This window comes from Tamandua tetradactyla, chromosome 3 (genome assembly GCF_023851605.1).
Source record: "Tamandua tetradactyla isolate mTamTet1 chromosome 3, mTamTet1.pri, whole genome shotgun sequence".
NCBI lineage: Eukaryota > Metazoa > Chordata > Mammalia > Pilosa > Myrmecophagidae > Tamandua > Tamandua tetradactyla.
The window spans coordinates 158,525,949-158,549,279 of record NC_135329.1 but is presented as its reverse complement, the minus strand read 5'-3'; the positions used below and the strand labels follow the sequence as shown (position 1 = coordinate 158,549,279).

At 33.0% G+C, this 23,331-nt stretch overlaps 1 long non-coding RNA gene across 1 annotated transcript; it reads left to right on the top strand.

The window, feature by feature from the left end:
- Positions 1-8,572: 8,572 nt before the first annotated feature.
- Positions 8,573-22,192, top strand: LOC143676442 (uncharacterized). Its single transcript, XR_013172086.1, has 5 exons — positions 8,573-8,605; positions 9,340-9,454; positions 19,055-19,334; positions 20,547-20,603; positions 21,793-22,192. It is a non-coding gene; the product is annotated as an uncharacterized LOC143676442 (long non-coding RNA).
- Positions 22,193-23,331: the final 1,139 nt, after the last annotated feature.

Here is a 23,331-nt window from a genome sequence, read left to right as displayed (position 1 = left end):
TCAGAATATAAATCAATGTGGACATATGAGTCAACTGAAAAAAAATTGAATTTTTGGGATGCATCTGTTCCAGAGAATATGCTGCAGTTGTGGATATTTGGTTAATGATCTAAAGTACTAATAGAAATGTCATAGTCAAAATCAGGTTAGAAATTTTTAATTCTGCCTACAAAACTTATGTGTGTGGGTGGGGGTGGGGTATGTCTGTGTGTTTGCTTAATTACCTATAAATAAAGGGAATGATGATTTCAGAAAAAGACAAAAAATAAGAGAAAATAGAGGTAAAACAGTTCTTTCACTGAGCAAATACAGGTTCATTTTTAAACCTTTCATCTTATCTGGCATGGGTCATTTAGATAACCAATAATTCAATAACTTTGATCAAGGACCTTATTTACTGAGTGTTAGAACAATGAAAAAAATTTGAAATGGTATCTCCCTCCCTTATTTTAAACTCTTTAAATGAAGTAAATATATACATAAAATAAATCATGATAGGTGCGATGGTAGAAAAGGTAAGGTGTAATAAGTAAGAGCATAATATGGTGATGTTTTTGTTTAACTGGGACTTGATAAGATGGGCAGGGGTGTATGTGCAGGGAAAAATGCCTCTAAGAGAAAGGGACTTCAAAGTTAAGAATGAAAAAAGTAAGTAAAGTTAGTCAGATGAAGGAGAGAGTGTTTGCTCATTACAGAAAACAGCAACTTTAAAGTTCTTAGAATGTATTGGAAGATGAGAAGGAGATGAAGTGAAGACTGTAAAAACTAGGTGAGGAGAGATGACACCATGCAGGTGAGGTAGGAAGGAAAGGGAAGTGGGAGGATGAGAAAGGGGGTGCTGAATGGGTAAGAGGTGAATCTAGAAAGAATTTGGGATCCATGTTAGGAAGTTGGGCTTTATCCTACAGCAAAGGAATAACATACTGGGTTTCATGTTTTAGAAACAAAATGTGAAAATAGGGTGGAGAATTAATTGAAGGCTAAAAACACTGGAATACGCAAGGCTTGTTGTTTTTCTAACAATCTAGTCAGGGAATAATCACCCTTGGGTTCTTGGGCTGGCATTTAAAACTGGTACTGGAGAAAAGTGAATGATTAAATTGGTTTTTATGTGGTAGACCTTGAAAAATGATTGGATATTAGGGGTGAGGAAGAGGTCAGAGAGAAACCTCAGATTTCTAACTTGGGTCAATGGAAAAAGGAAAAAGTTCAAATGGCAAGGAAAAGGGAATATGTTCAGTGTCAACGTCATTAAATTTGAGGTATGCGTAATATTGCAAAGGTGATTTCTTCTAGGAAGATTTTTTTTAGAAAATTTGAAGCGCTTTGGATTTGATGGAGTATAGTCAAACAGTCTCAGAAGTTCACCAAAACAACCAGAGTGTGTTCGGTTTTGAACTTTACCTAATTCTCTTAAATGGCTGACAGCATATTACCCTGTTCACTAGTTGACAGTATAACACTCAGAAATTCTTATAGATAATTTGGTCAGGGACAATTGAGTATTAATATGTTGAAAGTACTCCAAGAAAAAAAGTCAAACTATCAAAAAAGTATTTACCTAATAGGGAGTATGAAGAGGAAAAACGCAGTTTTGAGCAGCCTATTATGTTTGTAAAGTAGTTTAGCTAGATAGGAATCAAGGAGTTAGGAAGCTTTTCCTCTAGCTCAGTCCTGGCTTACATTAGTGGGATAATCTTGATCAAGTCATTTATCCTTTCTGGGTTTCGGTTTCTTCATTCTTTCATAATGGTAATTAATTAAAAGCTAGTAGCTAGACTGATTCACTTTCAAATAAACATCTTTAGATATAGAAAGGAAATATATATATATATATATATATATATATATTTACAGAGAGATATTTAGAAAGTAATTTAAATGTTTACTAGATTCTGTTGAAGAAATAATAGGAAACAGGAATAATTTCTTTAAAATCTCCTCTCCTCTTCTCATTTCACTATCATTTACAAGCCTGGCACCTATTTTTAAAATCCCTTTGCCTTTTTTATAAACTATCTTTCAATTTTCAAGTTCAGTTTTAGAAAATTCGTTCTCTCCTCCCATAATTCTCTCTTCTATGGAATCAATTTTCCTCTCTTCTTGTAATCACTTATCTTTTACAATGTAAATCCTCCCAGTCTCTGTATTTTACTTTTCTTAATTTACCTGATCCATATAGAAAGTCCCATGAAAGATTGAGCTAAAAGTCTCCTGAATTCCCATACGATCTAGGACCTATATCTCCCCTGGTGTGTAGGGATACTGTGGGGTGAGGCAGTTAGGGAAGGACAGGATCATAATGGGGTCACGGTAGACAGAGGGTCTAAATCTAAATTCCCATGGCAGCGAAAATGGACTTTAAGATCCCTATAAATCGGACATGCTAAATGATTATATTGTATTTCTTCCAAAGTAAATATTTGAGTAATATTATGCTAAAATTATGGATTGATGGGAAGCATTAATGAAACGCCATATTCTGTTAAGGTATATCATTGATTTTATATCCTAACATTTTCTTTATGTAAATTGCAAGTTCATTGTGTCAGACTTAAACACTTTGTCCTGATTTATTCTGATTCTTAGGTAAGATATTAAATGGATATTTTGTAACTGCTCAATATATAAAATCTGAAAAGTTCCTTTTATCTGGCAGGAGCAAACTAGGAATATGTATATATACAGCTCTTTGTAATATTAAATGTCTCGTGTAAATAGAGATGAACTCTTGTGATTTGTTGTGTGAAAATAATTCTATGGCTTATTATTTAGAGTTGCTTTAGGCCATAAACATCTCAGAAGCTAAAAATTCACTAAAGTGTGCCAAAAACAATTGAAGATAAATGTACATTGAAAATAATATGCTTAATATTCAAGCTGTTGTTAGTAATAAATAAGTAAAAATTAAATGTTTGAATATAATATTAGAATGTTCTTTGGTGACCAGATCTTAACATAGGTTACTTAGAGTGTATGTCAACACAAAATTCTAATTAGAAGAAGAAAAATCAATAAAATGAAAACTTTATAAAGAATTTTTAAAAAAAGGAGATTAAATTACAAATGGAAATCTTGAAATGATAAAGGAGTCCAGTCCACATGAATACATACTTACATACAAACGTACTAATCATATGATTTTTTGCCACTCTTCACAAGCATGCAGTTAATTTTCAAATGCAAGTGAAAATTATGTTTCTGAAATAACCAGCCTTAGTCATATGCATTATCTTTTTTATGCATTACTGGACAATGTTTAGAAATATTTTGTGGAGGACTTTGACATGTATGTTCAGAAGTGCTATTGTTCTGTAGTTTAATTTTTGTGTGTTAATATTTTAGTCTGTCTTGGAATCAGGGTAATGGTGATCTCATAAAATAAGTTTTTTTTACTTTAGGTTTTCTATTTATTATTGTTCTAAATCGCTAATGTGTATCTTCTAGGAATCTGTTTCCATATTTATTGCTATAAACATTCACAATAAACTTTAGTTTTGGGGAGTGGTGGTGTATGGTCCAGGAATCAAACCCAGGTCTCCAGTATGCAAGGTGAGCATTCTAAAACTGAACCACCCATAATACACTCTTTATTTTATTGTAATGTCTGCAGGCTCTGGTGATTTCCTGCCTTTCATTCCTGATATTGGTAATTGTTATTTTACCTCTGTTTTTATTGATTAGTCTGCCTAGAAGTTTCTCAAATATATCAATCATTTCAAAAACCAGATTTTTACTTCATTGTTTTCTTTATATGTTTCCCATTTCACTGCTTCCTTTTCTTACCTTATTATATTTCTTTCTTTTTTATTTTTAGTCTGAAACCTGCCTGGTTTCCAGCTCCTTAAGCTGGAACCTTAAATTGTTGCTTCTACACCTTCATTCTTTTATATTATAAACATTTAAAGCTATAAAATCCCTGATAAGTAGATAAGTTGTGTTTTCAATATAATTGATTTCAAATCATTTTTCATTTTCTTTTATTTTTTTTTGATTCGATGCATGGTTTACTTTTAAGTGTGCTGTTTAAATTAAAAATATTTGTGGATAATCAGAAATCTTTTATCATTGGTTTCTAATTGAATTGTATTATACTTGGAGAACCTATGCTCTGTATGGTTTCAATTCAGGTGAGTTTGTGAGATTTGTTTTCAAAAAACAATAGTGTTTATTCTTTCCATGTATATTCTGCATTTAATGAAAAAATGTATTTTTATATTCTGTTATTGGTTGAAGTGTTCTACAAAAAGCAATTAGTTCAAGGTGACTGATAATAGCATTTACATTTTATTTAGGCTTATACATTTTTTGCCTCTCAGTAACTCAGAATGGAGCAACAAACTCCTTAACACATTATTGTACAATTATGTATTTATTCTTTAGTTTTGCCAATTATTCATTCATGCAATTTGGAGTTCTCTTAGTAAATGATGCTCATTTGTGGTTGTTATGTATTTCTGATGAATCAACTTATCTATCACTATAAATTTATCTCTCTTTCTATCTTTTAATCTTTTCTGTCCTGAAGTTTACTTTGTTGATAATAAACATAACTAGCTTTCTTAAGATTAGGATTAGCATTGTCCTACTATCTTCAGTGTTACTTACAGGGCAACATACAATTAGCTCTTGCTTCTTTATCCAGTCTGACAATCTGTTTTTGTACGGATGTGCTAGAACATTTTAAATGTAGTTTTCTATGATTGGGTTTAATTTTACCACTATTTATTTTCTAGTTGTCCTTTGTATTTTTTTCTTTTCCTATCTTTTCATAGATAATGTGAATCAACATTTATAATAATATAGGAGCAAACAATTATATACGTATATGTAAAGATTTAATAGAGTTGGGTGATAAATCCAAGGGTCTTTAGTATACTGTGTTCTCTCTTTTTATATAATTAATGTTTTATCATAAAAGAGAGAAAAGGAAGATTTAAAAGAAAGTATTGTTATTAAAGAATTACAAATATATAGGTAAGTTAATAAATAAAACAGTTTCACTATATATCATAATGTGTGTTCTTCAGACAATTAATTACTTAGTAAACACTTTCCATGCAAGAGGAATCTTGAGTATATTCCCAATCTCTCAGGAGGTTCCTTTATAAACTGCCAGTTACCTAACTATTTGCCTAAAATGTTCAAATGTTCAATTATTATCTAGCTTATTTATTGTTAAGCATGAAGTGATTACATTTTATTGTCAAAATAAAAATAACTTTACAAAATTATATAATAAATTTCAGCTACTGTTGCCTTAAACCAATTAAAAGCTTGTGAGTCTGCTCTCCCTACTACATGGGACATGAATCACAGGGATGTAAATCTCCCTGGCAATGTGGGACAGGACTCCCTGAATGAGCCAGGACCTGGCATCATGGGATTGAGAAAGCCTTCTTTACCAAAAGGGGGAAAAGAAAATCCTTGTGATATTTCAGACATAGTCCAGAAGTTATCCTGGAGGTTATTCTTAGCACAATCTAGACATCCCTTTTTAGCTTGTGGTGTATTGGCATGGCTGGAAGAAGCACCTGAAGCTGTTGAGCTCTATTCCTGTTGCCTTGTTTCTTGAAGGTGATTGTATAACTATATAGCTTTTACAATGTGAACATGTGATTGTGAAAAACTTTTGTCTCATGCTCCTTTTATCCAGGTATGGAAAGATGAGTTAAAAATAAGGATAAAGATTAAATAAATAGGGGGGATAAATGATAAAAAATTGGGTAGATTGAAATGCTGGTAGTCAATGAGAGAGCAGAGTAAGGACTATGGGATGTATGAGATTTTCCTTTTTATTTCTTTTTCTAGAGTGATGCAAATGTTCTAAAGACGATCAAGGTGGTGAATACACAAATATGTTATGATACTGTGAGCCATTGATTACATAATATGGATGGACTGTGTGTGAATATTTCTCAATAAAAATATATTTTAAAAATAGGCTGTGAATGTTGGAAACGTCTTAACATTTAAAAACAAACATCTGTCATTTAACTGTAAATTTAAAAACAATATTGTCATTTAACTGTACATTTTCTATGTTAATGCGAATTCCATGCATTCTCTTCATGTCTTCCTGGTGAGACAAGTGGAGAAACTTTGAAATTAGAATCTTTATGACATAGTTTGGTTCTTTGGGAAACAAACATTCAATTATAATGAAAGTTTTTATTAGAGAGAGAATGAAAACAATTTCTAAAGGAAAACAGATGCATGAAAAGTGATTTTATATAAACATTTTTATCTTTACAAATTATAAATCATCTTCTTCCAGCACAAATAACCTTAAGGACGTATAAATTGTGATCAAAGTCATTCTGTGTACACACTTACTGCTATAGCCTTTCCTTTAATGTCCACTGAAGCTTAACATCTTCTCAGCCCTTGAATGCTTTGCCTGCTCATCTGTTTCATCTGCCTGTAGTACTGACCTCATGCCAAAATTGTTATTGCTGCATAAATTAATGAGTACAAGATATTGTACAAAGATCTCGAAATTTTATCATTGAAAACACTGGGGAAAATGATCATAAAATAAGGCTTAGATTGGTTGGTTTTTAAACACAGTCTGAATATTTGCTGAAATTTCTGAAAATAACAAGATTGGACATTAAGCTTAATTTATTTTTTTTCTGTGTATTCTATTTCTAGAACAAAATAACTGACTCAACAACACTAGAAGAATTATGAATCAACTTTTGATGTGTGTATTATAGATATGTAAATTAATACTTAAATGAAATATCACCCATTAGTCTCTGTACTTTAAGAATATGGAAAAAGAAAGGAACAACATATGTTTTATTATAATCATATATTTATGCATTAGATAAATTTGACATAATTTATAATAATAATAAAGCTCTACAAGATACAAATTAAATATCATTCTTAAAAATATCAAAATGATGATAAAGTCATTAGTGTAACTATATCTCCAGAAAACTCAAGAACCCACCCACAACTTCAGAACCCACTGACTTTTCATTCCATTAATTTCCTTATTCATGACTATTCACTCAGCTCAAGTTAAAATATCTGAGCTCTCTCATGACCACATAAAATATATTCATTCCTAAAAAAAATTATGTTATCCCTTCCTCTTCCTTGGCCATGCAAGATATTCTTAAATTTCAAACTGAAAACTGCAATTATTTAAAAATAGTGTTTTTGAGTGTAGTTTGCTACCCCTTTCAGGGTTACCAACTCACAACAAACCACTGAGCACTGTCTCATCTCGTTTCTTTCATGTTTCTCTTTCTGGAATTTTATTTAGTCACAGGTTAGATATTTTCATTCTGTGTTTGGTGTCCCTTTACTTTTCTTTTGTGCATTCTATCTCTATTCTTGATACAGCAGTCTATGAAATTTTGCATCATCTTCTACTAACTCTCTCCAGTTCATCAGTTCTCAAATCAGTTTTATCTAGCATGTTATTAAATCCAGGATTTGTAACATCTATTGTTATGTTTTCCTGTTACAGATATTGTAGTTTGCTATTTTTCAGAATTTCTGGTTTATTCATCATATGTTCTTTTTTATTCTTTTTAATATATTTTTATTAAGAAATTTTCACACACATAGAATCCAATCTTGTTATACAATCAAGCCATTCACAATATCATCACATAGTTGTATATTCATCACCATGATCATTTTTTGGGCATTTCATCACTCCAGAAAAAGAAGTGAAAAGAAAAAAGAAAAAGCTAACACACCCCATACCTCTTACCTCTACCTTTCTTTAACTACCAGCATTTCAATCTACCCAACTTCTAACCTTTCATCTAACACTTTTTATATATTTGTTTTTAGTCTTATTTTTTTTACTCATCTGTCCAAACCCTGGATAAAAGGAGCATCAGACACAAGATTTTCACAATCACACAGTCACACTGAAAAAGTTATATCTTCATACAATCATCTACTAGAATCAAGCTCAACAGTTTCAGGTATTTCCCTCCATAAATGAAAAAGGGATATCTATATAATGCATAGGAATAACCTTCAAGATAAACTCTGAACTCTGTTTGAAATCTCATAGCCACCGAAACTTCATTTTTTCTCATTTCTCTTCTTCCCTTTTGGTCATTAAGGCTTTCTCAATCCCATGATACTGGGTCCTGGCTCATCCTGGGAGCTCTGAACCAAATTGCAAAAGAGATTTATACTCTGGTAGTCATGTCCCATATAGTGGGGAAGGAAGTGAGTTCACATGCCAAGTTGGCTTAGAGCGAGAGGCCACATTTGAGCAACAAAAGAGGTTCTCTGGGGGTGAATCTTGGGCATAAATTATAAGTAGGCTTAGATCCTCCTTTGCAGGAATAAGTTTCATATGGGCCAACCCCAAGGTTAAGGGCTCAGCCTATTGGTTTGGTTATCCCCACTGCTTGCAAGAATATCAGGAATTTCCCAGATGGGGAAGTTGACTAGTTCCTCCTTTTCTCCCAGTCCCCCAAGGGGACATTGCAAATACTTGTATTTACTGCCAGAATTAGTCTGGGGATATATTGTGACATCACACTAACCTGTCTCTCATACTCTATTTGAGATTCCATGTACTTATGGTGTTCAGATAAACTGACCATACAACTTAACTTAGGTAATGTACTACCCAAAATATAAATTTTGCACTAAATAAACCTCTCTTCCTTCGGTCTCATATAGAAATTGAGGCTTTAAAATATGGAACATTTCATCTTTTACCCTGTACTCTGATTTACCTTACTCCTATTAAAAATAGCTTCATTCATATCTCTAGTCAGTCTCATCACTTTTTCAGGTATTTTAACAGTTGCTGTATGGGGTAGTGCTAACTTTCATAGCTTCAGAGATCTAACGCAGAGTCTCAGGTGTTATATATATATACCTGAAGTTTCTGGGAATGACCAGGTTATATACAAACAGTTCAGTATCTCAGAATTCAGAAATGACAGTCACAACTCCAGAATATATGTGAATGCTGTAGGAGTTTACCATCTAAGGCTCTTTACAATAGGCCCCAACCTGATAACCCATGCTATCAACTTCAATTCTCTAAGTTTGTATATTATAGTTAGTCCATTTGAGTGAGGCAAGATAATATTTGTCTTTTTGTTCCTACCATTTCATGCAACATACAGTCCTTAAGGTTCATTCACCTAGTTGCATGCCTCACAACTTCATTCTTTCTTGTGGCTACTCGTAGTCCATTGTATGTATACACCACAGTTCCTCCTTCCTTCCCTCAGTCTTTGCACCCTTAGACCTCTTCCATCCATTGTGGATGATGAACACTGCTGCCATAAACACCAGTGTGCAAATGTCCATTCATGTCTCTATGCTCAGTTCCTCCAGGCATATATCCAGCAAAAAGCTTGCAGAATCATATGGCAACCCCACCTCTGGCCTCCAATGGAAACCTAACCTCCAGAGGGCTGCGACTCTCAGCTTCCCTATCAAAAGTGAATAGGTACATCTTTTTCTCCAGCACTTGTTTCTCTCTGTTCTTATTTTTTTTTTTTTGTATGCTTTATAGCAGGGTCACATTTCATTATTTTTCCATGTATCCCATTACTGCAGCACCATTTGTTGAATTTTTGCTTATTTGTTTTGCTTCTTTGTTTATTTATGGGGAAGTGCACAGACCAGGAATCAAACCTGGGTTTCCCAGTTGGCAGGCAAGAATTCAACCAATGAACTGCCCTTGCACCCTCTCTGTTCGTTTTTTAAACAGTTATTCACACATCATACAATCCAACCCAAGGAAATAGACATGGCTTCACCACCATAATCTACATGAAGACAATTCATTTTCTTCCTGAAGGAATCCATACACCTTCCTCATATCCCCTGCTTGTTGACATTTCTTTTGGCACAATGCCTTTGTTACATTCAGTGGAAGCATATTACAATGTTACAGTTGACTATAGACCCTAGTTTGTATCGTTTGCACTTTTTCCTGTATATCACCCATTTTCAATACCTTGTAATTTTGACATTCATTTGTTTTCCCTCACGCAAAAATGTTTTTGTATTTGTGCATTTAAGCTCCATCATTGTGCCCTTTAAGCTTTCCTATGTTATGCCATCTCAAACTTTATCCTCTATTTTTCCTTCTGGTTTCATATGTGCCCCAACCATTCTCCTTCAATCATACATACATTCACCTTCATTCAGTATACTTATTTTATTCTGCTACAATCAGCTGGTATTGTGTTATTCATTTCTGAATTTTTATAATCAGTCCTGTTGTACAATCTATTCCTTCAGCACCAAATGCCCAATTTCTACCCTACTTCTATCTCCTCATAGCATGTGTTCTTAACTTTACATCTCAAAGTTCATTCATTAATGTTAGTTCATATTAGTGACATATAGTATTTGTCTTCTTGTTTCTGGCTAATTTCACTAACATAATGTCCTCAAGGTTTATTGACATTATTAAATGCTTCATGATTGTGTTCTGTCTTACAGCTGCATATGTACGAGCGCTCTTATGTGTATGCTACAGCTTATTTAGTCACTTGCCTATTGATGGAAATTTGGGCTGTTTCCATTTCTTGGCAAGCATAAATGATGCTTCTATAAAGATCAATGTGCAAATGTCCAATAGTGTACTTGCCTTCAGTTCCTCCGAATATATACCTCATAATGATTGCTGGATCATATGGCAATTTTCTACTGAGTTTCATGAGGAACCATCAACCTGCCTTCCAGAGTTGTTGTACTGTTTTACGTTCCCACTATCAATGGATAACTGTGCCTCTTTCTCCATATCCTCTCCAGCATTTGTCATTTTCTGTTTATATTTTATAATGGCCATTCTAGTAGTATAAGATGATATCTCATTCTGGTATTGTTTTGTATTTCCTTTATAGACAGTGAAGTTGAGCATGTTTTCATGTGTTTTTTTAACCATTTGTATTTCCTCTTCTAAGAAGTATCTGTTCATGTCTTTTGCCCATTTTTATTTGTTTTATTTTTTTCTTTTTGTTGTTGAGTTGAAGAATCTCTTTATATATTCTGGATATTAAATTTTATCTGAAATGTGATTTCTAAATATTGTCTCCCATTGTGAAGGTTGCATTTTTACTTTCTTGGTAAAGTTCTTTGATGTAAAAAAGGGCTTAATTTTGAGGAAATCTCATTTATCTGTTTCTTTTTTCAATGCTTGCGCTTTGCCTATAAAGCCTAGGAAACCACCTCCTACAACAAGATTTATTAAAATATTCCCCTACATTATCTTCTAAAGATTTTATGGTCTTAGTTCTGATGTTTAGGTCTTTGATTCATTTTGAGTTAAAATTTGTATAGGGTGTGAGATATGGATCCTCTTTCATACTTTTGCAAATGAATATCCAGTTCAAAAAGCACCATTTATTGAAGAGGCTACTTGCCCCAGATGGGTTGTCTTGGCTTTATCAAAGATCAATTGTCCATAGATAAGAGGGTCTATTTCAGAATACTCAATTCAATTTTATTGGTCAGTAGATCTATATATATATCACAGTGTCATCCTTTTTGACCATAGTACTAATATGCTTTAAAGTTAGTTAGTGTGAGACCTCCCACTTCATTTTTCTTTCTCAAGATATTTTTAGCTAATCAGGGCAGACTGCACTTTCAAATAAATTTTGTTATTGGTTTCTATTTCTGTAAAGTAAGTTTTTGGATTTTAATTGGTATTGCACTGAATCTATAAATCAACTTGGAAAGAATCGACATCTTGACTATATTTAATCTTCCAATCCATGAACACAGTATGCACTTTTATTTATTTAGGTCTTCTATAATTTCTTTTAGCAATTTCTTATATTTCCTGTTTATACGTATTTTGTATCCTCAGTTAAATTTATTCCTAACTATTTGATTATGTTGGTTGCTATTGTGAATGGAATTTTTTTCTTGATTTTCTTCTCAGATATAGAAACAGTAGTGATTTTGGGGAGTTGATCTTGCATCCTGCCATTTTACTGTACTCATTTATTAGCTTTAGTAGCTTTGTTGTAGATTTTTCAGGATTTTCAACATATAGTATTATATAGTCATCTGTTAACAGTGAGAGTTTTACTTCTTCCTTTCAAATTTGGATGACCTTCATTTCTTTCTTTTCTTGTCTAATTGCTGTAGCTAGAACTTCTGGCACAATGTTGAATAACAATGGTGACAGTGGGCATCCTTTTCTTGTTCCTGATCTTGGAGAAAGATTTCAGACTTTCCCCATTGAGGATGATGCTAGCTGTGGGGGTTTCATATATTCCCTTTATCATGTTGAGGAAGTTCCCTTGTATTCTTATCCTATGAAGTATTCTTGTCAAGAAAGGATGTTTAATTTTGTCAAATGCCTTTTCTGCAGCAATCGAGATGATCATGTGTTTTTTCCACTTTGACTTATTGATATGGTGTATTACTTAACTGATTGTCTTGTGTTGAACCAGCCTCACATACTTGAAATAAATCTGGTGAATGTGCATATTTCTTTTACTGTACTGCTCGATTCAACTTGCAAGTATTTTGTTGAGAATTTTTGCATTTATATTTACTAAAGAGATTGTTCTGTAATTTTCTTTTCTTGTGGTATCATCGTCTGACTTTGGTATTAGGCTGATTTTGACTTCATAGAATGATTTAGGTAACTTTCCCTCCTCTTCAGTTTTTTTGAAGTATTTGAACAGGATTGGTACTAATTCTTTCTTGAATGCTTGGTAGATTTCACATATGAAGTCATATGTTCCTGGACTTTTCTATTTTGGGAGCCTTTTGATGACTGAGTCAATCTCTTTACCTGTAACTTGTTTGTTGAGGTCATCTATTTCTTCTCATGTCCATGTTGGTTGTTCATGCCTTTCTAGGAAGTTGATCATTTCATCTACATCATCTAGTTTATTAGCATGTAGTGACTCATAGCATCCTCTCATTACCACCTTTATTTCTGCAGCGTCAGTGATTATGTCTCCTCTTCCATTTCTAATTTCTCTCTTTTATTTGCCAACCTAGCAAAGGGTTCACTGATTTTATCAATTTTATCAAAGAACCAACTTCTGGTTTGGTGGATTTTCTCTATTGTATTCATTTTCTCAATTTCATTTATTTCTGTTCTAACATTCATTATTTCTTTTCTTTGCTTTGAGGTTAGTTTGCTATTATTTCTCTAGTTCTTCCAAGTATACAGTTAATTCCTCAAATTGTGTTCTTTCTTCTTTTTTAATATAGGCATTTAAGGCAATAATTTTCCCTCTTAGCACTTAGTCTTTGCTGCATCCCATAATCCCATATTTTTTATATGTTAAGTTTTCATTTGCATTTGCATCAAGATATTTACTGATTTCTATTGTAATTTCTTCTTTGACCAACTGGTTATTTAAAATTGTATTGTTTAGCCTCTATATATTTGTGAATTTTCTGGCCCTCTGCCTGCTATTGTTATCCAACTTCATTCCTTTATAATCCAAGAAAGTGTTTTTTTTTTATAATTTCAATCTTTTAAATTTATTGGGACTTGTTTTGTGACCCAGCATATTGTCTGTCCTTAAGAATGATCCATGAGCACTTGTGAAAAATGTATATCCTGCTATTGCCGGTGTAATGTTCTGTAAATGTCTGTTAAATCTAGTTCATTTATCATATTATTCAAATTCTCTGTTTCTTTATTGATCCTCTGTCTAGATGTTCTATCCATTGATGAGAGCAGGTTAGTTGAAGACTTCAACTATTATGGAAGAGATATCTATTTCTCTCTTCAGTGTTTTCCGTGTTTGCCTCATATACTTTAGAATGCTCTCTGCCTCAGTGCAGAAATATTTATGATCGTTATGTCTTCTTATTGAATTGCTCCTTTCATTAATATATAGTCTCCATCCTTATCTCTTTTGCTTTACATTTGAAGTCTACTTTGTCAGATACTGTTATAACTACACCTGCTCTTTTCTGATGTTGTTTGCTGAAATATCTTTTCCCAACCTTTCATTTTCAACCTATTTTGCTCTTTGAGTTTAAAATGGGCCTCCTGTAGATAGCATATAGATGGGTCCTGTTTTATTAATCCATTCTGCCAGTCTAATCTTTTGGCTTGGAGTTTAATCCATTAATATTTAATGTTATTCCTATAAAGGCAATATTTCTACCATTTTGTCTTTTGGATTTTATATGTTATATCTATTTTTTTTTAATCTTTTTACCTTTACTGATAGTCTTCATTTCTCTACACTCTTTTCCAGACCCCCCTCTCCTGCCTTTTCCTATCTGCCTATAATGCTCCCTCTAGTATTTCTTGCAATGCCAGTCTCTGGCCACAAATTCTTTCAGTGATTTTTGTTTGAAAATATTTTAATCTTCCTCTCATTTTTGAAGGACAATTTTGTTGTATATAGACTTCTTGGTTGATAGTTTTTCTCTTTTAGAATCTCAAATATATCATAACATGGCCTATTCACCTCCATGATTTCTGCTGAGTAATCCACACATAATCCTATTGGGCTCCCATTGTATGTGATGGATTGTTTTTTCTTGCTGCTTTCAAAATTTTCTCTTTCTCTTTGACATTTGATTATCTGTTTAGTAAGTGCTTGTAATGTTTCTATTTGGATCTATTCTGTTTGGGGCATGCTGCACTTCTTGGATCTGTAATTTTATGTCTTTCATAAGAAATAGGAAATTTTCAGTGCTTATTTTCTCCATTAGTCTTTCTCTTCCTTTTTCCTTCTCTTATACCTCTGGGGTACCCACAACATGTATGTTTGTGTGTTTCATGTTGTCACTCAATTCCCTGAGACCCTGTTAACATTTTTCCATTATTTCCCTATATTTTCTTTTGTGTGTTGAATTTCAGATGTCCAGTTCTCTAGTTCACTAATCTTTTCTTCTGCCTTTTCATGTCTATTGTTGTAGATGTTCATTTTTTTGTCATCTCTACTATTGTACATTTCATTCCAATAAGTTCTGTGATATATTTTTCAAAATTTCATGTTCTTTTTGTTCACCCAATGTATTCTTTACATCCTCCCTCAACTCGTTGATTTGATTTTTGATGAGATTTTCCATGTCTTTTCAAACATCTTGAATTAATTGTTTCAATCCTTGTATCTCATTTGAAGTGTTGGTTTGTTCTTTTGACTGGGCTATATCTTTGATTTTCTTAGTATGATTCATTATTTTTTTGCTGGGGTCTACACATTTGATTTCCTTGATTAGTTTATACTGGAGATTGTTTTTCCTCTTTTACCTAGGATTCTCTTGCTGGATGACATTGTTCTCTACTGTTCTTTGACATTCAGTTCAACTTATTCTAGACCTTTAGCATAGGTTCTGTTTAACAGATCAGCATTTTTCAGTTATTATTTTTCTGTTTCTTGCCCTGCCTATATGGGTCTTTTATTTTTATTTTTTGAGGAGGGTCTCATCTAATATTATAGACCCCAGTCAGATTTTCCCTGACCAGACAGACCCACTTGACAGGAGGAAAGAGCCAACTTCAGTTTTCTCTGAGGTTGAGGCTTTCCTATGAAGCCTCTAGACTCTGTGCTTTACCTATCCTGCCCAGCATGTGGAACTTGTCTGTCTGTGGTGTAAAGTGTAAAATGATGTGGTGCCTTTAACTTCAGCAGACTCTCTCAATGGGGTGTGGTTGAGACAGGGGTGAGGTTGTAGGATGGCTTTAATTGCTTCAGTTTTCCAGTCCCTGGGACCTGAATTCCTTGAAGATGGGATTCCATTTGAGCTGGGACCCACCTTTCTCTTGGGGAAGATAGGGGATTAATGCCTTTTAACTGACTGGTTACTTTGTCTCTCAAACTTAATTCCACCATTGCCTGGGGCAATGCTGGAGCCTGAGAGTGCTTCCAGTTCTAATGAGCTGTTAAGGAGCAGAAAAAATAGTTTTTTCAGAGCCAGAGCCCTGCTCCTCAGGTTTGTCAACCAAAAGTTTAAGTTGGCTCATGACTCTATGTATGTCCAGGCTCTATGTGCCCCCTTATCTTGGGGCCCAGCCCTTTTCCCAGTATTTTGTGCTGTCCAACTCAAAAAGCTCCTGTTTTCTTTTTTTCTGTTTTCCTTCAGTCCCATCCCCTCCCTTCTGGGGCAAAAACTCCTAGTATCTTTACTTATTTCATGTTTGTCCATGCTGGGGGCCTATTTTCAGTAGTCAGAATTTGTTAATTAATTCCACAATTGGAGCTTGGTTGAACTCTTGCAGCTATTAAAGCAGTTTTCCTTTCCCCTCAGGAAAACAACCTGCTGTGCCCATGGGAGAGTGACACTAGCCACTGTAGCTTGGGGGACTTACAGTTCTGTGTGGGATCTCAGCCAGCCCATCTAGTGCAAACTGGGGTATGCTGTGTGTCCAGTCACTGACTGGACAATTCTTGGCTATTTACTTGTGGCTCTGGAGGACGAACTAAATTCCACCCCTCTGTAACCCTCTATCTTGGCTTGCACCCCATGTGTGTTATGTTTTTAATACCAGCAGTACCTGAATGAAAATTGCTATAATTCTAGTTATGAAGTCCATAACAAAGTTATTGTAAATCAATTTGCCATACTAGTTAATAAATATTTAATTGACACGATTCAGAACAGCTTTTAAAAGTTAATCACTTTTGTTGGCAAATCGACTTTATAGCTATATATCCTAGTTTAGAGCACAAAATCTGAAATGGGAACATACAAAGCCTTTTAATTCTGCTGCACAGTGGGAAAAAAGAGTGGCTTCTGGTTGTCATGGAGGTTAGAGGGTGACTCCTGAGTGAGGCGTCTGGTTTGAAGTTCCCGCTGGCATCGAAACAAAGAACATGTGGACTTTCTTATGAATCTACCCAGATATTGTGTAGAAGGGGAATAGACAGGAGAGAGGCTTCAAAGCTGCAGTCAAATATCAAAAAATGCAGTCAGACTCTACTAAAACAAATTTCTTCAAATTATATACCAAACATAATGCAGAAATATTTTAATTTTTAAATGACTCTGGAAAATGAAGCACCTTTATGCCAAAAAAGTTATCTGGTTCAATATAAATATTTGATTGACTACCTCCAAAAACATTTTATTTATGGTCACATGAGTGCTACATATCAATGTCTGGTATAATGTTCCGCAGCCATTACATTATAATGCAATTTACACTTTTTATCTCACATATCAAATAAACTGTACAACTGTACAAAATAGCCATGTCTCTCAACATATTCTTAAATATGTTGCCAAATAATTATGAATTTCCCCCACTTTTGGAAAAACCCTTGTAAGGTTAAATCACAAAATAGAATGCTACAGCTCTTGGTATTTTTTAATTTCAGATTTTTAAACTTTAGAGTTTTTCTGTGGCAATGTATACTTAAAAATATGACAACATTAAGTGAATATACCTTTATAAGTGAATAAATACAACTTACAGATAGAACTTCTACAAAAAATTATTTTACTTATATAAATATCTAGGAAAATGAAGGTACATTTCACACAAGTATTCTAATTAAAAAAAGATTGTTTTCCTACTGCTGTGCTAAGCAATTCCATCTTTTATATTCTTAGAATCTGACATACTTAGTACTGTCTATGTGTTGGGAATTTGCTTTAAATTTTCTCTCAATTTCTTTGTTCTCAAATACCAGTCATATGGCTACCACTTTTGCTGTTGTTTAAACATCATAATATCACTTCTGCTTTAATTTATTTTCTATATATCAACTCATTACTCTAGGTAATATATTACTTTAAAGGTAACAATATCATGATGGTAAAGGAATATCAATATCACCTAATATACTAAGAAACTAACTGTAAAAAGGCATATGGAAACAAAATAATGTCATTAAATTCACCCTAGATTTGTGGTTTAAGATTTTGACCTTAAAACCTGGTCTCTCTTTTTTAAAAATGTCTTAATAAATATTAGAAATATCTCTACCATATAATGAAAAGAACAAGGAAATAACAAGACTGGATTAAAGAGAATTCTAATTCAAGACACACTCATTATTTATTTTTTAATAATGTTAAAAATATAAAAATATCTGTTAACACAACAGTCAACATGATTAGAGTGTTGAAAATAATTTGACTTATTTACATATATCTATGTGGTCCTCCCCATATAGTTTCATATATTATCCTAACGTTCTTCATTTGAGAAAGTTAATAAGAGGAAAGAGAGAGAGAGAGAGAGAGAGAGAGAGAGAGAGAGAGAGAGAGAGGCAGAGAGAGAGATTGATTCAGCCTTACAAAATAATGCCAAACTATTTCTAAAGTTGTTTGTTTGTAAGTAATTTATACTCCTGCAAGTGATCTAAAAACAATCTATTAATCTACATCTTCTGTGTCTCTGTGTGTCTGTGCCAGTGTCTGTCTGTCTGTCTGCTTTTGTTTATATTGTTCCTTATTGCATTGCCTGGGTTTTCTGATACAATTGGTGAAAGTAGGCTCCCTTTCATCATTTTCAATCCCAAGGCAAACATTTCAACATTGTATCATGCAAAATGCTATCTACCATAAAATTTCTGTGTTGTTATTCTTTGTAATATTGAAGTTTCCATTTATTCTTAGTTTAGTAAGAGTTCTTATCATTGAGTATGAATTTTTTCAAACTCTTTTTGCACAGCTACTGAGATAACCACTGAAATTTTTGTTATTACTTTTAGTTTAGTGAATTGCATAGATTCATTTTTCAAGCCAATTTTGTGCTACTTGAATAAAGTCTCCCCATCAATTGCAAATTATACTCTTTTTATATATTATTAGATATTATTTGTTAAAATATTGTTTATGATATTTGCATTTATATTCCCAAGAAAATTTTTACCCATATTTCATTTCTTGTCAAGTTCTTGTCTGGTTATGCATGCAAGCATATGAAAAGCTTTAGAAAGTAATCCCTGATATCCTGATTACTTGAAACAGATTTGTAAGATTGGGGAAATTTTTTCTTTCAAGATTTTGAAGAATACATTGATAAAATCACTCAATTTTGATATTTGTGTGTATTTATGTGTTTTTATTTGATATATGGCTTGTTTTTTACGTAACATGTTTTTTTATTGCTATTATACTATTAATGTTTCATCTTTTTTCTTTTGTTAAGTTTTAGAAGTTGCACTTTTGAAGAAATATATTGAATATGGAGTTTTTCTGGTGCATCATCATGGAAACTCAGGCTCAGGAACAACAGAAATTTATGGGACGTGGCAGTCTCCCACAGAGGCAGCTCCAAATGCCTCACTTGATGTTGGAGAGGAAAGGAAAGATCTGTGCTGCCCAAGGGCTGGGCATTGTATGTGACTCAGGGGGAGGGACCAGCCACTCAGAGTTCCATCCCTGATAAGCAGCTGTTGGTGCTTGTTCCTGGTTTCTGGTTTCTGGAGGTAAGAAATGGTCAGGCCTTTTCACAGTCCTAACATCTCCCCCGCCCGGCTATGGAATGGAAATATTTTGGCACCACTGTGACTCCATCAAGCATACCAATGTATGAATTTTGGGAGGCCCAGAAAGAGAAGAAAAAGAGAAAGGGGCAGAAGGAATATTCAAAGAAATAATGGCAAGGAACTTCCAAAACTTAGCAAAAGACATGCATATGCACATCCAAGAATACCAAAGAGCACTGAACAGATGTACATGGATCATTCTCCAGGGTAGACCATATGTTAGGTCACAAAACAAGTCTCTATAAATTCAAAACTATTGAAATCATGCAAAGTATATTCTCTGACCACAGTGAAATGAGGCTAGAAATCAAAAACAGAGGGAGAAATAGAAAATTCACAGATATGTGGAAATTAAGCAGCATATACTTACACAAACAACGGATTAATGAGAAAATCACAGGTGAAATTATGATATATCTTGAAGTCAATAAAAATGAAAATACAACATATCAAAATAGGAAATACAGCAAAGGCAGTGCTAAAAGAAAAATTTATAACAGTAAATACTTACATTATAAAAGAAGAAAGATTTTTAAATCAGAGATCTAACATCAAAACTGGAAGAATTAGAAAAAGGAGCAAATGAAATCACTTTGCATGGTTTCCACTTGCAAAGCTCTTTTACAATTCAAAACTAGGACTACCTTTACTATATACACAACCCTCAAATTAGCACACAGTTACTACTTATTCTTTAATAACCATTGTATTTTATATGGGGGTTTATTTGGAGAACTTTCGTTATGAAGTCAGTACACATAAACTAAGCTACACATGTTCATTTCAAAGAAAGTTTGTCATAGTTTAAAAACATCCGAGCACACTTTAGACATTTTTATTTCTCTGTACCTTATGGCACTACATATTTCTGCAATAAAACAGAATATTTAAAATAAATAATGATAACACTAAATTACTTTAATTTTGTCTTTCTATGTATTTATTTGAAGTATTCATTTGTGTTTAATGTATTTTTAATTGCAAAAATTAAAGCTCAGAGAAACAGTATTTTTAATTTTCACACTGCAACAAACATGTCTTTTACCTATATTTTCAAATTTGAGTATACATTAATGTCATTAAAAACTGTTAATCCATTAATTTGTTTTTCTTTAAAAAAAAGTAATATATTTTTAATTTTTATTTTTACAGGCATGATTTATATATAAACTGTAAAGGCAAAAGTTTACTATCTACATTTCTCTTCTGGTAATTATTACTTGTTTCCTTTATTTTTTATTATTTAAATTATTATTGAAAATGATTTTTTCGAACATAAAAAGGATGGAAATACTATTTATCTGTCCCAGGTGTCAAAAAGGCTGTTTTGTCTACTACCTCTCCTCACTTTCTCCTTCTTTTTTAATTATTTCTTCCTTTTGTTTTTCAATAACTGTTTCCAATGATCAATGGAACACATATCTGCAATAGTTAGAAATTAAAACTTGATTCTTATAAATACTGGCATAAGCATTACATTATTAAATACTCTCAGAGAGGAGGAGAACTATCAAGGCCCATTGTATTAAACTTTTTATTGTATAGTATAACGTATATATAAAGCAAAGAAATACAAAAGCAATAGTTTTCATAACACTCTTCAAAAAGTGGCTACAGGATAGATCCTAGAGTTTGTCATGGGCTACCATACTATCCTCTCCTATTTTTCCTTCTAGTTACTCCAGAATATAGGAGGCTGGAGGGCTTAAATATTTTTTTATCCTCACAATCAACTTTTTTCCTTCTTTTTTTGTGAACAATAACATATATACAAAAAAGCAATAAATTTCCAAGCACAGTACCACAATTAGTTGTAGAACATATTTCAGACATTGACATGGGTTAAAATTTTACAATTTTAGGTTTTTACTTCTAGCTGCTCTAAAACACTGGAGATTGAGGTATCAATTTAATGATTCAGCATTCATATTCATTTGTTGTCTTATTTTCTATGTATAATTCTACCATCACCTTTGATCTTTCCATACTTCTCACTGGGGTTGTTTGAGCTATGACAATTCTAAATTTTTGATATTGGAAGGGTTTGTCACTAATATGGGGTAGGGAGATGGAACTATCTGATGTTCTGGAGAGGCGGGGCTAGGTTTCAGGATCTAAGTGGGCCATCTGGAGGTTGTAGGTTTCTGGCAAGTTACTCTAGCATGGTCCATAGTATTAAAGCTGCAATTAAAAGTAAAACAAAGAAAAGATATAAGTACTTTGAAAAAATAATCTAAACATGAATATCCTGTAAATATAATATAAAAAAGTTCAAAACTTTAACATATGGTGGTTGTTGTTTATTTGTCAAATACAAGGGAATCCAGCCATCTTTGTAAAAATAACTCTCCTCAAAGTAGTTTAAAATTTATTAATGTCCAATATTTCTGTTGCTCAGAACAGGAATTTCATATGCCTACACAAAAATTTCGAATAATGGGTAATTCTACGTCTGTAGAGATGGCAAAGTGTTTACTGTTTGTTCTTCCTGAGCACAAGGGAAGGCCCTATTTCCCAACCTCTCTTGAAGATAAGACGAAATTCTGTGAATGAGTTCTCACCAATGAGAATGTGAGTAGAAATAATATGTTATTTCAGTCTGAACCAATTAAGATTGCTGCTAAATTATCTATGATGTTTCTCTCGGATACATGTGTATGGAATAATGAATCCCAAGATGTCGGAGATGCAAAATGGAAGATGCCCCAATCGCTCTATTAACTTGAGGGAAGTGCTACCATGGACGGTTGCCTAACATGCCTGTGATGGTGTTGTTAATGAGAAATAAACCTGGTTATGTCGAGTCACTGAAAATTCAATATTATTTTATTTTAATAATAAACATTATGTTGACATGGAATTATCCATACTTGTTCAACTTTTATCTGTATATTACTCATTGTATAACAGACTGAACCAGGCACAAATCTATATAATTCTTTCATCAATGTAAAAACTGGAGCTAAGTAATTTGGCTAAAACCTCACAGTGAATAAGTGGCCAAACATTTATTTAAACACTCTAAAGCCTAACCCAAAGGATGAAATTTTTTCTTTTATCATCTTTACAGTTTAAATAGAGCTAAACACTCAGAACATTTAAATTACATTCGATTAGAAAATCCCAATTTTCATGTTAATAAATTAATTTCAAAACTCTCATTTTCAATAGCAAAACTAACTCCTTTATGTTTTTTCTCTCTCCCATTTCTTTCTTTAGTTTTCTTTATTATAAATAAATAATAGCTAATAAAATTAATAAATAAAAGTAGTATAAAGTTTCCAATTATTTCATCAGCAAATGAGTATTTAAAATTAATTAATGGCAAATGATTTTGTTATAAAAAGACTGAGGGTGTTAATGCCTTTATTGGTATTTTCTAAGTGAGTAAAGAAATGTAATAGCAAAGTCTCCATAATTAACAGCTGGTACATTAATTTTCACAAACAGTAGCAGAGAAAGGATATTCTCTCATATGAGTTTTTTGCTACAACCTCATGGATAAAATTTATTTTTCTAGAGATTATGTTAATATCAGTACAGGAGCACATTTGAGATGACTATATAAAAGTAAGGCAAGGAAAGAAGAGGTTTGATGGAGTGGTGCTCTTGTGAGGTTTTGAGAGAGCATATTTATAATAAAACAGACTTCAAAAAATTGAATTGGTTGCTTGTGGTTTAGGGGTGTCATTTCTTTCCTAGTGTGACAGGTATGAGTTAGTTTCAGATCAAATTATATAATGTAGGCTGGGTAAAATGATTTTTCTGCAGTACACTAGAGTAATATAGAGAGGTTAATGAGGAATTAGAAATAAGCTGCAACCAGAGAAGAGAACATTATCACAGAATAAGTGAGATTAACTTCACAGTAATATCCAGGTATGATTGGATTGGATGGCTGTCAGTCCTTTTTATAACGTTGACACATGATTGATGC